This window comes from Lissotriton helveticus, chromosome 5_1 (genome assembly GCF_964261635.1).
Source record: "Lissotriton helveticus chromosome 5_1, aLisHel1.1, whole genome shotgun sequence".
Taxonomy (NCBI): domain Eukaryota; kingdom Metazoa; phylum Chordata; class Amphibia; order Caudata; family Salamandridae; genus Lissotriton; species Lissotriton helveticus.
The window spans coordinates 1649272262-1649288058 of NC_136065.1; the positions used below are offsets into that span (position 1 = coordinate 1649272262).

Genomic DNA, 15797 nt, shown 5'->3' on the forward strand with positions numbered 1-15797 from the left:
TCTCTTGGGAGATTGCTGCCACCAGTGGGAGCTAGACCACTCATCTGCTGCTCTCTAGCAAAGGCAAGCTTCTCTTTGGCCAGGGCAAGTTCTTCCCTTTCAATCCTCAGTTCAGCTTGTCTCATCCTAGCCTCATGCTCCACTCTCTGAGGGGAAGTAAATCTCCTCTGTGGAGGATTCCTTCTCCTCTGGGAAGAGGCATTAGAGTGCAGAGATCTATTGGAGTCCCTAGAAAGAGATCTATCTCTCCTAACTCCAAGGTTAGGCCCACTTAGGGTTAGTACTGGGGGTCCCCCAGATCCTAGCACAAGTAAGTCTAAGTTGGCCCTGGTTAGCCTTCTGACTACCTCAAGACCTTTGTCTACCTCATCCCCAGAGAGTTCCTCTTGATCCCCCTCCTCAACTGCAGTAGCAGTGTTGGGGAGGTCTGGATCCTCAGAGGTTCCCTCTAAGGCTGGCATATTCTCATGTAACTGAGAAATCTTTCTGGCATCATATGTCTCTAAGAGACCTATCAGAAAGGGAATGGTGGGGTTAGACCCCTGCTTCAGTTTCCTGGAGACACAGATTTGTCTCATCTCCTGGAAACTGAGAGCTGCATATCTTGAAGTGACCTGTGGAGGGTCAATAACCACAAGGGGGGTCTCAGTAGACTCTCCTTGGGTAGACATGCTTTTCTAGTGAGGTGTAAGTGGTGCACTTACCTACACTATATGTTTGCCTACTGATCCCTTGCTAGAGTTGTAGTTTAGGGTGTGCTAGGCCCTAGGAGCTACAACAGCTGGTTCAGTAGAACTCAGAGTATTCTAAGCTAAGTTATATGTACCTTTAGTACTTATGTGATCTTTCACAAGATATTCTTAGGATATGTGTGGTAAAACAACAGCAAGCTCAAATCCCACCGCTGCCACCAATGTGAGAAGTTGGCCTGATGTGCAGTGCTCACTATTCTAGTGATTACTATATATCAGTCCAAACAACCCTTATTGATGATTGGTTGTAAGTCAACCTTATAGACCAGCTATCCTAGTAGCATGGATACGAGCAGTCTAAGGCTAAGACTCTAGAGGGCGTGTTAAGCCAGCTGTTTTACCATCACATTACCCCTTGAACACCCAGTGAAAGGACACCACACAAGTGTTATGAAAATAAACAATGTATTTATTAGAATCACAACAACCCTGTACTCTTTATGAGGACAGGGTGCTAAGCACACAACAAAACTCTTACGAAAATACTTAAGTTAGCACAGTATACACAAATGCCCGAGGGGCACGAAAAACCATATACTCTAAAAGTGGAATGCGAAATTACTAGCAGGTAAGTACAGTACTAATAGGCTTTGGAATCGCTAGGACTTGACTAGGGAATCGTTAGATTACTTCTAGGAGGCCCAGGGGACTCGGGTGCAGAGTGTGCACTCTCACGCGGGATGCGGGACAAAGTCTATGGTAGCTAGTAAAGTTAAAGTTAGTGTTTACGGGCGAACCCGACCTGGTAGGGAGAAAACGACAGTGGATCCTGACCCTTGGATAGTGAGGCTATGCTGGGGCACCGAAATGCCGAAGTTACCTAGCCCAGGGGCTGCAGCTGCATAGGTCTCAAAAGACGTCGGGAATCCTCGTTGACGGACCAGGAGCCTGGAAGAAAGGAGTTGCTGGCAGGCGACCAGTGAAGATTGTTCGAGTGATCCAAGCCTGGATCGAAGATGGATGACACCTGAAAGCAGAGGGGACCAAGTTCGTGACTACTAGCCAGTAGTCAGTGGGCACCAGGAGGGCACCGGATGGTAGTCACCTCGACTAGGTGAGTGGGAGACGCTGTGCTCTGCAGATCTCACGGACCAAGAGGCGTTGTCGGCGACCAGGATGGAGAGGCGAGCTGTCCCACGATGGATGAAGCTGTCGGTGTCGAAGTACCCAGGATTGGGCAACAAGCCTTGGCTAATTCAAGCCCACGCGGTGGACTCAAAATGGCGTCTTGAGTGGACCAGGAGGGTCCGGGGTGCTCCTCTTTTGGAAGGGAGCAAGGGCCAGTCTGGAGCAACCAGACCAGCAGCAGTGATGTTGTCGGGCGTCGTTCAGAAGGCCACAAGCCAGCGGGCTAGTAGCCAAACAACGCGGTGAGCAGCAAAAAGCAGAAGGGCCCCACGCCGATCGTGGAGATGCTGGGGGGCTGCTCTTCGGTGCTGGAGCTGCTCAGGGTCGGGGCTTCTCGGACCCCAAAGCACTCACCAGAGGATGACTCGGTGGGCTTGCTGTGCAGAAGTCGTGCAGTCTTGGCAATAGTCGGTCCCTTGAGGTCTCGTCGCACTCACGGTTCTCAGCTTGGCTGTAGAGGTGAGTAGAGGTCGGAGGTGCCAGGGAAGCCAGGTCTTGTCGAGCTGGGCAGTTGGATTCCGGAGGAAGGACTTACAGCAGACCGCAGTGTTCTTGCGATGGTGCCTGCGGATGCAGGGTGACTACTCCTTAGCCACAAGGGAGAATCTTGAAGAAGAAATCTTGATGTCCTTTCGTATAAAGTCGTGTCTTGATTTTAAAGATGATCTGATTTGGAAGGGGGCCAGTCCCTACCTTTATCTTGGAAAAGGGGGCTGGCACGCGACTAAGTCCTGCCTATGGGTGGGACCAGGAGGGGGGTGGTTACACCCCTCTCCTTTGGCGGGCTTTCCCCAGGCCAGGGTCTGGTGTGCCCCTGGAACTGGTTCAGGCCGGCCTATGCACAGTGAGCACCGGGGTGCCACGTGCAGTCACCTTCCTCTGAAGCCCTGCCTACCTAGAATACACAAAATCCTGTCTGGGACGGTGCTGGCACCGCCCCTGGCAGGAAACCCTTTGTCCTTATCTCCTGCTCTGGGAGGACTCCCAGCAGCAGGAGGGCAGACTTGTGTCTCGGTGGCAGCATCCATTTTGTGGAGCTGAGGCTCTGTTTGACTTTTAACCGGGTTATAGGTTACATGCATGTCGTGTCCCTCTAGAAGGGTGGAATGCTAACCCCGTCGCCAGAATTGGCGAGGGGTTAGTATTCCAATTCGTATGACACCTTACTCGACATGTTTTGATAAAGCGATACCAGAGTTGGCATATAACCGCGAGGATTATAATGCACTTAAGAGTATATGGTATGCGATATCATGGAAACGGCTAAGGGATGGGTCCCGAAAGCCGCAGACAGGCTCAGCTCATGCCAGAGCACCATCTCACACGATTCCAAGCACTCTGCCTTCAGGATTGTTAAGGCCTGCCATAGGAGTGACTGATAGGAGATCTGTGTGTCCATTTTAGGGTTAGATATAGGTATACTATATCTAAAGCAAAGGGTGATTACACCACCTTGCCCCAGCTGTCGTGCAGCCAGTTGTGTCAGTTTAGTTAGTCAGCCCAGGGGTGGCACAATACGTGCTTCAGCCCCTGGGAGACTTCTGGGTACACCTCAGCCCTGGGTACAGGGACTTAGAGAGGGCCCAGTGCCAATTCAGTACCTGAGTACAATTTGGGTAGAGAGAACAGCTAGGCTGTGGGTCTGATTAGCAGGCCCACAGCCAGGGAAAGTCGTAAACCAGTGCAGCAAAAAGCAAAAATCTTGGTGATCATAGGATTGCAGACCCTACTCTCCTACAATGACTGTTGACATATGTCTGCCCCACAGAGACAGATCACTTCTAATAAGTGAGTTCTCTATCTGTCACTGATTGCGGACATACTAACTAGAGCTATCAGTATGGTCATAAATGTGAATACTCTTATGTTCTCAAATCAAAATGGAGTTTTTCCTACTTCCATGAAAAGTGTCTTAAGCATGCTCTTCAATTTGTGCACGCATGTAGACATTCAAATGCAACTGCATTTCCATACAGAGTCTCAAATTCATAGATATCTTCATACCGCAGTAAGAATACATGAAGCGATTTACATACTGCAGGCAGGCTGGCCTTGTAGCTCAGTGGCAGAGCACTGGTCTTGTAAACCAGGGGTCATGAGTTCAAGCCTCATCAGGGCCTTTTTATATGTGAGTTTCTGTATGTTGTTTCCAAGTCATTCTTTCTAGGAGTCACACCTTGTCTTAAGTTTGCTTATTGACAAGCTTCCCTTTCCTGCTTTCATCGTATCAAGAAGACTTCATGAACACCATTGAACCATAAACTATTGCCTCACCCCTTCCGATCGCCTGACAAACGCCATTCTCACCCCGCCGGGCAAGCCCTGCCGGGCAAAGCCAAATAAGCCATGCATATTTGAAGTTCCTTTGAAAGTCAGAGCGAGGACTATGACCTCTGTTCCGACTGAGTCTGCATCCACAGAAAGGATGAAATAAGGATCTAGAAATTTCACCAAGGAGATGTGAACTTCATCCCCCTTAAAATACTTTTCCTCCCAGATGCCCCGGCTCTTAGTCAAATGAGGTTAATCTTCAAAACCCCAACCCCACTAACCATAAATATCCGACTCTCCTGCTGTCCATTCAAATGATACAAGGTATCTTGTACATAGAGAGAATGTGAGAAAAAGCAGAATCGCTTCATAGATTTGGTGACCTTGGAAGGGTCGGCTGGATAAAGAAGTGAACCTGATTTCGGGAAAAGGAGTATCGTGATGGGGATGAGGAAAAGAGAACATGGACCACATTCACAAGTTAGCGCAATAAATGTAATAGGTTGAATGGTTTTAAAAAGTTAACTTTGAGCATGAATTGTGTTTTTTAAACTGCAAAGAATTAAAAAATCAATGTGGGATTGGAGGCACAATCTGAGCAGAAAGCACCATAAGCTGCTATGGTGCAACTCTTATGTTGACTAGAAACATTAATATGATGACGCTCTTCTTTTGATATGTCTTTCAGTTAAATTGTATTGTAAGTAGCTGATACAGCACTGTTTGCAGCTCCTCAGTATATGGTTATCCCGTGACAACAATGTTTTCATCATATTTATTATTCTACAAATGTATTTTTAAATGCACTGATGTGGTGTTTGCATGCTATGCAAGACGGCACATCATGGAATGTTTATAAGGAGCATCGAATAGGATTGTGATATTTGCACCTGGAAGAGTCGGACACGCAGATCCTGAAAAGAAGTAAAGACTCTCTAGCAAGGGCCGTCTTTACCCTGAGTTTAATCTTTACTTTTAGTGAAATGGTTTATGAAAAACCAGTAAGCTGCTCCAGGTGAGGCTCGCACTCACAACCTCGGCATGCCTCAATGCAAGCACTGCTGTATAAGTACCGCGAGCTAACCGATTGCGCCACTGGAGCTCACTGTTCTCATATCTCCCCAGTTGAGCCATCTAGAGCTGACCAAGTAGATACTGGCACTGCTCCCTTATTCACTGTGCAAGATCGACTCACATGCTAGCATGTTATCATGACTATTAAAAACTACAGTCCTAATGGAACAGATTTGATAATTCTGCTATGTCATGTGCTCTGTCTATTGAACACCACATACATTTGCCAGTTCTGACACAGTCTAGGAGAAACTTATGATTATTAGTAATTAGCACATAGTAAGAATTTCCTAAAAAATGAAACACAGTCACCTAAGGCAGACGAGGTGGCCGAGTGGTTAAGGCGATGGACTGCTAATCCATTGTGCTCTGCACGTGTGGGTTCGAATCCCACCTTCGTCGGAACGCCATCAGACACTCTTTTGAAGGTGGCCAAGTCTCGTAGTACAATTACACTCTCTTTCAAGACACAGCCATAATCCACTAGAAGGGCCCAACTGACTATTCCATTTTGGCAATTATGTCAAATTAAGGGAAGTGTTTTGTGCTTAATTGAAATTAGATCTTTCATGAAGTGCCCAGAGGATTGCCTTTCCCTCACTCCTGGCCTTCTAACAAGTTTGGATAGATAGACTGATAAGAAAGCAGCTCTTACTCCTAAAGTTTCAGCCATCTCAAGTGTATGACTGTTGACATATGTCTGCCCCACAGAGACAGATCACTTCTAATAAGTGAGTTCTCTATCTGGCACTGATTGCGGACATACTAACTAGAGCTATCAGTATGGTCATAAATGTGAATACTCTTATGTTCTCAAATCAAAATGGAGTTTTTCCTACTTCCAAGAAAAGTGTCTTAAGCATGCTCTTCAATTTGTGCACGCATGTAGACATTCAAATGCAACTGCATTTCCATACAGAGTCTCAAATTCATAGATATCTTCATACCGCAGTAAGAATACATGAAGCAATTTACATACTGCAAGCAGGCTGGCCTTGTAGCTCAGTGGCAGAATACTGGTCTTGTAAACCAGGGGTCATGAGTTCAAGCCACATCAGGGCCTTTTTATATGTGAGTTTCTGTATGTTGTTTTCAAGTCATTCTTTCTAGGAGTCACACCTTGTCATAAGTTTGCTTATTGACAAGCTTCCCTTTCCTGCTTTCATCGTATCAAGAAGACTTCATGAACACCATTGAACCATAAACTATTGCCTCACTCCTTCCGATCGCCTGACAAACGCCATTCTCACCCCCCGGGCAAGCCCTGCCGGGCAAAGCCAAATAAGCCATGCATATTTGAAGTTCCTTTGAAAGTCAGAGCGAGGACTATGACCTCTGTTCCGACTGAGTCTGCATCCACAGAAAGGATGAAATAAGGATCTAGAAATTTCACCAAGGAGATGTGAACTTCATCCCCCTTAAAATAATTTTCCTCCCAGATGCCCCGGCTCTTAGTCAAATGAGGTTAATCTTCAAAACCCCACCCCCACTAACCATAAATATCCGACTCTCCTGCTGTCCATTCAAATGATACAAGGTATCTTGTACATAGAGAGAATGTGAGAAAAAGCAGAATCGCTTCATAGATTTGGTGACCTTGGAAGGGTCGGCTGGATAAAGAAGTGAACCTGATTTCGGGAAAAGGAGTATCGTGATGGGGATGAGGAAAAGAGAACATGGACCACATTCACAAGTTAGAGCAATAAATGTAATAGGTTGAATGGTTTTAAAAAGTTAACTTTGAGCATGAATTGTGTTTTTTAAACTGCAAAGAATTAAAAAATCAATGTGGGATTGGAGGCACAATCTGAGCAGAAAGCACCATAAGCTGCTATGGTGCAACTCTTATGTTGACTAGAAACATTAATATGATGACGCTCTTCTTTTGATATGTCTTTCAGTTAAATTGTATTGTAAGTAGCTGATACAGCACTGTTTGCAGCTCCTCAGTATATGGTTATCCCGTGACAACAATGTTTTCATCATATTTATTATTCTACAAATGTATTTTTAAAAGCACTGATGTGGTGTTTGCATGCTATGCAAGACGGCACATCATGGAATGTTTATAAGGAGCATCGAATAGGATTGTGATATTTGCACCTGTAAGAGTCGGACACGCAGATCCTGAAAAGAAGTAAAGACTCTCTAGCAAGGGCCGTCTTTACCCTGAGTTTAATCTTTACTTTTAGTGAAATGGTTTATGAAAAACCAGTAAGCTGCTCCAGGTGAGGCTCGAACTCACAACCTCGGCATGCCTCAATGCAAGTAATGCTGTATAAGTACAGCGCGCTAACCGATTGCGCCACTGTTGCTCACTGTTCTCATATCTCCCCAGTTGAGCCATCTAGAGCTGACCAAGTAGATACTGGCACTGCTCCCTTATTCACTGTGCAAGATCGACTCACATGCTAGCATGTTATCATGACTATTAAAAACTACAGTCCTAATGGAACAGATTTGATAATTCTGCTATATCATGTGCTCTGTCTATTGAACACCACATACATTTGCCAGTTCTGACACAGTCTAGGAGAAACTTATGATTATTTGTAATTAGCACATAGTAAGAATTTTCTAAAAAATGAAACACAGTCACCTAAGGCAGACGAGGTGGCCGAGTGGTTAAGGCGATGGACTGCTAATCCATTGTGCTCTGCACGCGTGGGTTCGAATCCCACCTTTGTCGGAACGCCGTCAGACACTCCTTTGAAGGTGGGCATGTCTCGTGGTACAATTACATTCTCTTTCAAGACACAGCCATAATCCACTAGAAGGGCCCAACTGACTATTCCATTTTGGCAATTATGTCAAATTAAGGGAAGTGTTTTGTGCTTAATTGAAATTAGATCTTTCATGAAGTGTCCAGAGGATTGCCTTTCCCTCACTCCTGGCCTTCTAACCAGTTTGGATAGATAGACTGATAAGAAAGCAGCTCTTACTCCTAAAGTTTCAGCCATCTCAAGTGTATGATTGTTGACATATGTCTGCCCCACAGAGACAGATCACTTCTAATAAGTGAGTTCTCTATCTGTCACTGATTGTGGACATACTAACTAGAGCTATCAGTATGGTCATAAATGTGAATACTCTTATGTTCTCAAATCAAAATGGAGTTTTTCCTACTTCCAAGAAAAGTGTCTTAAGCATGCTCTTCAATTTGTGCACGCATGTAGACATTCAAATGCAACTGCATTTCCATACAGAGTCTCAAAATCATAGATATCTTCATACCGCAGTAAGAATACATGAATCGATTTACATACTGCAGGCAGGCTGGCCTTGTAGCTCAGTGGCAGAGCACTGGTCTTGTAAACCAGGGGTCATGAGTTCAAGCCTCATCAGGGCCTTTTTATATGTGAGTTTCTGTATGTTGTTTCCAAGTCATTCTTTCTAGGAGTCACACCTTGTCTTAAGTTTGCTTATTGACAAGCTTCACTTTCCTGCTTTCATCGTATCAAGAACACTTCATGAAAACCATTGAACCATAAACTATTGCCTCACCCCTTCCGATCGCCTGACAAACGCCATTCTCACCCCGCCGGGCAAGCCCTGCCGGGCAAAGCCAAATAAGCCATGCATATTTGAAGTTTCTTTGAAAGTCAGAGCGAGGACTATGACCTCTGTTCCGACTGAGTCTGCATCCACAGAAAGGATGAAATAAGGATCTAGAAATTTCACCAAGGAGATGTGAACTTCATCCCCCTTAAAATACTTTTCCTCCCAGATGCCCCGGCTCTTAGTCAAATGAGGTTAATCTTCAAAACCCCACCCCCACTAACCATAAATATCCGACTCTCCTGCTGTCCATTCAAATGATACAAGGTATCTTGTACATAGAGAGAATGTGAGAAAAAGCAGAATCGCTTCATAGATTTGGTGATCTTAAATGGGTGGGCTGGATAATGAAGTGAACCTGATTTCGGGAAAAGGAGTATCGTGATGGGGATGAGGAAAAGAGAACATGGACCACATTCACAAGTTAGAGAAATAAATGTAATAGGTTGAATGGTTTTAAAAAGTTAACTTTGAGCATGAATTGTGTTTTTTAAACTGCAAAGAATTAAAAAATCAATGTGGGATTGGAGGCACAATCTGAGCAGAAAGCACCATAAGCTGCTATGGTGCAACTCTTATGTTGACAAGAAACATTAATATGATGACGCTCTTCTTTTGATATGTCTTTCAGTTAAATTGTATTGTAAGTAGCTGATACAGCACTGTTTGCAGCTCCTCAGTATATGGTTATCCCGTGACAACAATGTTTTCATCATATTTATTATTCTACAAATGTATTTTTAAATGCACTGATGTGGTGTTTGCATGCTATGCAAGATGGCACATCATGGAATGTTTATAAGGAGCATCGAATAGGATTGTGATATTTGCACCTGGAAGAGTCGGACACGCAGATCCTGAAAAGAAGTAAAGACTCTCTAGCAAGGGCCGTCTTTACCCTGAGTTTAATCTTTACTTTTAGTGAAATGGTTTATGAAAAAACAGTAAACTGCTTCAGGTGAGGCTCGAACTCACAACCTCGGCATGCCTCAATGCAAGTACTGCTGTATAAGTACCGTGCGCTAACCGATTGCGCCACTGGAGCTCACTGTTCTCATATCTCCCCAGTTGAGCCATCTAGAGCTGACCAAGTAGATACTGGCACTGCTCCCTTATTCACTGTGCAAGATCGACTCACATGCTAGCATGTTATCATGACTATTAAAAACTACAGTCCTAATGGAACAGATTTGATAATTCTGCTATATCATGTGCTCTGTCTATTGAACACCACATACATTTGCCAGTTCTGTCACAGTCTAGGAGAAACTTATGATTATTAGTAATTAGCACATAGTAAGAATTTCCTAAAAAATGAAACATAGTCACCTAAGGCAGACGAGGTGGCCGAGTGGTTAAGGCGATGGACTGCTAATCCATTGTGCTCTGCACGTGTGGGTTCGAATCCCACCTTTGTCGGAACGCCATCAGACACTCTTTTGAAGGTGGGCATGTCTCGTAGTACAATTACACTCTCTTTCAAGACACAGCCATAATCCACTAGAAGGGCCCAACTGACTATTCCATTTTGGCAATTATGTCAAATTAAGGGAAGTGTTTTGTGCTTAATTGAAATTAGATCTTTCATGAAGTGTCATGGGCAGGACAGGGGTGCCCAAACCTGTCCTGGCGGGCCGTATCCATGCCAGATTTTTGGGATATCCCCATCTGGTGATCACGGTTCGATCCCCGGCGCCGGCGGCAGATCAGAGTGCCCAGGACGGGGTCCATGTGACCCGGGCAGTCCTATCCCCTGGGTGTACGTGGTTGTCCGACATGTCGGTCGGATGTGCTTTTACGTACCGGATCGGAATCGGCCCCCATAAATTCGTACGTAAAGTATATAGCAAATGAACCTGAAATCTGCTGGGTCAGAAAGGGCTCGATTCCGATCCGTGTCGGAAGGTTAGGAGTCCGTACGAATTTGTCGGGACGGCATGGCAGAGTGCCCGGGATGGGCTCCATGGCTCTTGGGCAGTCGTCCCCCGGGCGTCCGGGGCTCCATCCAGGCCGACGGCATGGCAGAGTGCCCGGGACGGGCTCCATGCGTCCCGGGCATTCGTCCCCCGGGCGTCCGGGGCTCCATCCAGGCCGGCGGCATGGCAGAGTGCCCGGGTCGGGCTCCATGCGTCCCGGGCATTCGTCCCCCGGGCGCCTGAAACTGCTGGGTCAGAAAGGGCTCGATTCCGAACCGTGTCGGAAGGTTAGGAGTCCGTACGAATTTGTCGGGACGGCATGGCAGAGTGCCCGGGATGGGCTCCATGGCTCTTGGGCAGTCGTCCCCCGGGCGCCCGGGGCTCCATCCCGGCCGACGGCATGGAAACGTGCCCAGGACGGGCTCCATGCGTCTCGGGCCTCCGTCCCCCGGGCGCCCGGGGCTCCATCCAGGCTGACGGCATGGCAGAGTGCCCGGGTCGGACTCCATGGCTCTTGGGCATTCGTCCCCCGGGCGTCCGGGGCTCCATCCAGGCTGACGGCATGGCAGAGTGCCCGGGACGGGCTCCATGCGTCCCGGGCATTCGTTCCCCGGGCGCCCGGGGCTACATCCGGGCTGACGGTATGGCAGAGTGCCTGGGTCGGGCTCCATGGTTTTCACGGTGGTCCTCCCCTGGGTAGTCAGGGGGCTCCTGGCCGACGGCATGGAAAAGTGCCCAGGACGGGCTCCATGCGTCCCGGGCATTCGTCCCCCGGGCGTCCGGGGCTCCATCCAGGCCGACGGCATGGCAGAGTGCCCGGGTCGGGCTCCATGGTTTCCAGGGTGGTCCTCCCCAGGGTGTCGGGGCGCTCCAGGCCGACGGCATGAAAAAGTGCCCAGGACGGGCTCCATGCGTCCTGGGCATTCGTCCCGGGACGGGCACGGGACGGGGTGGGGAAGAGTCCAGGCGGCTTCACCTCCATGCCCGGCCATCTGATCGCCCAGATTTCCTCGGCCATCTGGTCGCCCGCAACGCTTTCCTATGGGGGGGGGACCAGATGGCCGAACTTCCCTGGAAGTCCCGATGAGGTGCCATTCGCCTCCCGGATCCCAGCGAGGGCTCCATGAGGTCGGGTTCTTTCACGCCTTGGGTCCCCTCTGTCACCTCGCGTGCACAGATTGCAAGAAAGGGGGGTAATTTCCCTCCGGATTACTAGGGGCAGGGTACGCCCGGACACCCCTCCAGGGCTGGTGGTTCTCTGCCATGGGGACCAGATGGGCTGTGCCTGGGCAACACCTCCCTAGGCCACCCGGGGCTTCCTTCCTCCAGGCCAACTGCATGTCAAATTGCCCAGGACGGGCTCCATGGCTCTTGGGCAGTCGTCCCCCGGGCGTCCGGGGCTCCATCCAGGCCGACGGCATGGCAGAGTGCCCGGGACGGGCTCCATGCGTCCCGGGCCTTCGTCCCCCGGGCATCCGGGGCTCCATCCAGGCTGACAGCATGGCAGAGTGCCCGGGTTGGGCTCCATGGTTTTCAGGGTGGTCCTCCCCTGGGTGTCGGGGCGCTCCAGGCCAATGGCATGGAAAAGTGCCCAGGACGGCCTCCATGCGTCCCGGGCATTCGTCCCCCGGGCGTCCGGGGCTCCATCCAGGCTGACGGCATGGGAGAGTGCCCGAGTCGGGCTCCATGGTTTTCAGGGTGGTCCTCCCCTGGGTGTCGGGGCGCTCCAGGCCAATGGCATGGAAAAGTGCCCAGGACGGGCTCCATGCGTCCCGGGCATTCGTCCCGGGACGGGGATGGGGACAGGGTCGGGAGAGTCCAGGCGGCTTCACTTCCGTGTCCAGCCATCTGATCACCCAGATTCCCTCGGCCATCTGGTCGCCCGGATCCCCTCGGGCATCTGGTCGCCCGCAACGCTTTCCTATGGGGCGACCAGATGGCCGAACTTCCCTGGAAGTCCCGATGAGGTGCCATTCGCCGCCCGGATCCCAGCGAGGGCTCCAGGAGGTCGGGTACATTCGCGCCTTGGGTCCCCTCTGTCACCTCGCGTGCACAGATTACAAGAAAAGGGGGTAATTTTCCTCCGGATTACTAGGGAGAAGGGAACGCCCGGACACCCCTCCGAGGCTGGTGGTTCTCTGCCATGGGGACCAGATGGGCTAAGCCTGGGCAACACCTCCCTAGGCCACCCGGGGCTTCCTTCCTCCAGGCCAACTGCATGTCAAATTGCCCAGGACGGGCTCCATGGCTCCTGGGCAGTCGTCCCCCGGGCGTCCGGGGCTCCATCCAGGCTGACGGAATGGAAAAGTGCCCAGGACAGGCTCCATGCGTCCCGGGCATTCATCCCCCGGGCGTCCGGGGCTCCATCTAGGCTGACGGTATGGAAGAGTGCCCAGGTCGGGCTCCATGGTTTTCACGGTGGTCCTCCCCTGGGTGTCTGGGGGCTCCAGGCCAAATGCATGGAAAAGTGCCCAGGACGGGCTCCATGCGTCCAGGGCATTCGTCCCCTGGGCGTCCGGGGCTCCATCTAGGCTGACGGTATGGCAGAGTGCCCAGGTCGGGCTCCATGGTTTTCACGGTGGTCCTCCCCTGGGTGTCTGGGGGGCTCCAGGCCAAAGGCACGGAAAAGGGCCCAGGACGGGCTCCATGCATCCCGGGCATTTGTCCCCCGGGCGTCCGGGGCTCCATCCAGGCTGACGGCATGACAGAGTGCCCGGGTCGGGCTCCATGGGTCCCGGGCAGCCCTCCCCCGGGCGTCCGGGGCTCCCACCGCCAGGCCGACGGCATGTCAAAGTGCCCAGGACGGGCTCCATGAGTCCGGGACAGTCCTCCCCCGGGCGTCCGGGACACCCATCTCCAGGAGGCCAACGGCATTGGCAAAGTACCCAGGACGGGCTCCATGGGTCCCGAGCAGACCTCCCTCGGGCGTCCGGGGCACCCATCTCCATGAGGCCAACGGCATTGGCAAAGTACCCAGGACGGGCTCCATGGGTCCCGGGCAGACCTCCCCCCGGGCGTCCGGGGCTCCATCCTCCAGGCCGACGGAATGTCAAAGTACCCAGGACGGGCTCCATGGGTCTCGGGCAGCTTCCCCCGGGCGTCCGGGGCACCCACCTCCAGGCCGACGGCATGTCAAAGTACCCAGGACGGGCTCCACGGGTCCCGGGCATTCCTCCCCCAGGTCGTCCGGGCCCTAGAGCTCCAGTGGGCCAACCTGCGCCTGAGGCCCAGCCGGGGTCCAAGAGCCCTGCCTTGCGTGGGCAGGCAGTCAGGAACCCTACCGCGAAGGCTTGGGATGGATGGGGAGCTGGGAGTCCTTTCGATCCCGGCCCTCTGGTCGCCCGCGATGCTTTCCAATGGGGCGACCAGATGGCCGAACTTCCCTGGAAGTCCCGATGAGGTGCCATTTGCCTCCCGGATCCCAGCGAGGGCTCCAGGAGGTCGGGTACTTTCGCGCCTTGGGTCCCCTCTGTCACCTCTAGTGCACGGATTACAAGAAAGGAGGGTAATTTTCCTCCGGATTACTAGGGAGAGGGTCAGTCAGACCTCCGTGTGGTCTGGCGATTCTGAATCAGGGGAAGGCAGGACCCGGGCCGGCCCGCCGGGGCCCCCAGGGGCCCGGGTACGCTTCTGCCTCTTGGCCCCTTCCCGATGGGCCTTTTCCTCCGAGTTTTCTCAGGCAGGCCTACGCGAGGTCTGGCCATGCTGAGACGGGGCCAGGCAGCACCCGGGCCCGCCCGCTGGGGCCCCCAGGGGCCCAGGAACGCACCTGCCGCTCACCCCCTTTTACGATGGGCCTTTTTCTCCGAGTTTGCTCAGGCAGGACTCCGCGAGGTCTGGCCACGCCGAGATGGGGCCAGGCAGCACCCGGGCCTACCTCGTGGGGCCCCCAGGGGCCCAGGTACCCTCCTGCCTCTTGGCCCCTTCCCGATGGGCCTTTTCCTCCGAGTTTGCTCAGGCAGGCCTCTGCGAGGTCTGGCCATGCTGAGATGGGGCCAGGCAGCACCCGGGCCCGCCCGGGTACGCACCTGCCTCTCGGCCCCTTCCCGATGGTCCCTTTTCCTCGGTGTTTGCTCAGGCAGACCTCCGTGAGGTCCGGGGATGCCAGGAGATTGTTTCCCCCGGCTGTACTCTCTGATCGATTGGGCACTCTCGGTCCGTTTAGGGATGGACTGCTTGGCCAGCCTCGGCTGTTGTTTCAGGCAAAGAGCCTCCACCCCACATGGACCGTCCGACTCGAGGGCCTTCCGCCTGGCGGTAGGCCCTTCACCCAGCAGAGCGAAGGCCGAGCGGCCCCGGCAGCCCGTGCCCCCCAGTGGTCTGACCCGAGCAGGAGGGGTTGGGTGGCGCCAGGCTCGGATGCTGTTGCCCAGCAGGTCCGTAGGCCCCGCGCGCCTCACCGCCACCCCCCTCTGCCCAGCACGTTTCCACAGCAGCTCGGAACGACCGTTCCGAGGGGTGCCGCCGCCGCCAGGCTCCGGCACTCCTGCCTCTCACTCAGGCTGCGCCTCGGCCCGCTCTCCCTCCCGGGGGAGACGGCTGGGCCTGCCGGTGCCCATGCGACCGCGCCACTGCTCCGCACCCCTGCAGCGAGACCTCCCGCCCAGGCGGGGCAGGCTCCTGGCAGGCTCCCGAGAGACCGAAGGGGTGCGCGAAGGTTGCCGGTCGGGGAGATGGGCACGCGGCTCCCACCCCGTCGTCAGGTGCGGCTACCTGGTTGATCCTGCCAGTAGCATATGCTTGTCTCAAAGATTAAGCCATGCACGTGTAAGTACACACGGCCGGTACAGTGAAACTGCGAATGGCTCATTAAATCAGTTATGGTTCCTTTGATCGCTCCATCTGTTACTTGGATAACTGTGGTAATTCTAGAGCTAATACATGCCGACGAGCGCTGACCTCCCGGGATGCGTGCATTTATCAGACCAAGACCAATCCGGGCTCGCCCGGCCGCTTTGGTGACTATAGATAACCTCGGGCCGATCGCACGTCCCCGTGACGGCGACGATACATTCGGATGTCTGCCCTATCAACTTTCGATGGTACTTTCTGTGCCTACCATGGTGACCACGGGTAACACCGAAATGGCAGTGCATCC

At 52.1% G+C, this 15797-nt stretch overlaps 6 non-coding genes across 6 annotated transcripts; 5 read left to right on the forward strand and 1 right to left on the reverse strand.

The window, feature by feature from the left end:
• Positions 1-3928: 3928 nt before the first annotated feature.
• Positions 3929-4000, forward strand: TRNAT-UGU (transfer RNA threonine (anticodon UGU)). Its single transcript has one exon. It is a non-coding gene; the product is annotated as a tRNA-Thr (tRNA).
• Positions 4001-5545: 1545 nt separating this feature from the next.
• Positions 5546-5627, forward strand: TRNAS-GCU (transfer RNA serine (anticodon GCU)). Its single transcript has one exon. It is a non-coding gene; the product is annotated as a tRNA-Ser (tRNA).
• A 2205-nt stretch (positions 5628-7832) lies between these two features.
• TRNAS-GCU (transfer RNA serine (anticodon GCU)) lies at positions 7833-7914 on the forward strand. The gene has a single exon. It is a non-coding gene; the product is annotated as a tRNA-Ser (tRNA).
• Positions 7915-8503: 589 nt separating this feature from the next.
• TRNAT-UGU (transfer RNA threonine (anticodon UGU)) lies at positions 8504-8575 on the forward strand. The gene has a single exon. It is a non-coding gene; the product is annotated as a tRNA-Thr (tRNA).
• Positions 8576-9733: 1158 nt separating this feature from the next.
• TRNAI-UAU (transfer RNA isoleucine (anticodon UAU)) lies at positions 9734-9828 on the reverse strand. Its single transcript has 2 exons — positions 9791-9828; positions 9734-9769 (listed from the first exon to the last, which is right to left on the reverse strand). It is a non-coding gene; the product is annotated as a tRNA-Ile (tRNA).
• A 292-nt stretch (positions 9829-10120) lies between these two features.
• Positions 10121-10202, forward strand: TRNAS-GCU (transfer RNA serine (anticodon GCU)). Its single transcript has one exon. It is a non-coding gene; the product is annotated as a tRNA-Ser (tRNA).
• The last annotated feature ends 5595 nt before the right edge of the window (positions 10203-15797 follow it).